Below are 262 nucleotides of genomic sequence, written 5' to 3'. Positions count from 1 at the left end.
AGTAGCCTGCTTCTGTCTGCAGTGCGTTCTGCCTATATTCCAGGAAAGAGAACCAAAACCTGTTTGACAGCACAGCACTACTAGCATGTGTCAGTGTGATGCAATCATAACAGTCGCATGATGAGTGTGGACATGTTTTTTTATATGCCTAAACCCTCTACTATGATGCTTATTCAGAGACAAAACATACTCTGAGCTTTATTACAAAAAAAAACTATTACCACTCATTTAACAGATATGACTCGATTAGTGTGTGTATTAC

The sequence above is a fragment of the Alosa alosa genome, chromosome 7 (genome assembly GCF_017589495.1).
Source record: "Alosa alosa isolate M-15738 ecotype Scorff River chromosome 7, AALO_Geno_1.1, whole genome shotgun sequence".
NCBI lineage: Eukaryota > Metazoa > Chordata > Actinopteri > Clupeiformes > Clupeidae > Alosa > Alosa alosa.
The sequence above is the reverse complement of the archived record's forward strand: the minus strand, read 5'-3'. Positions refer to the sequence as shown.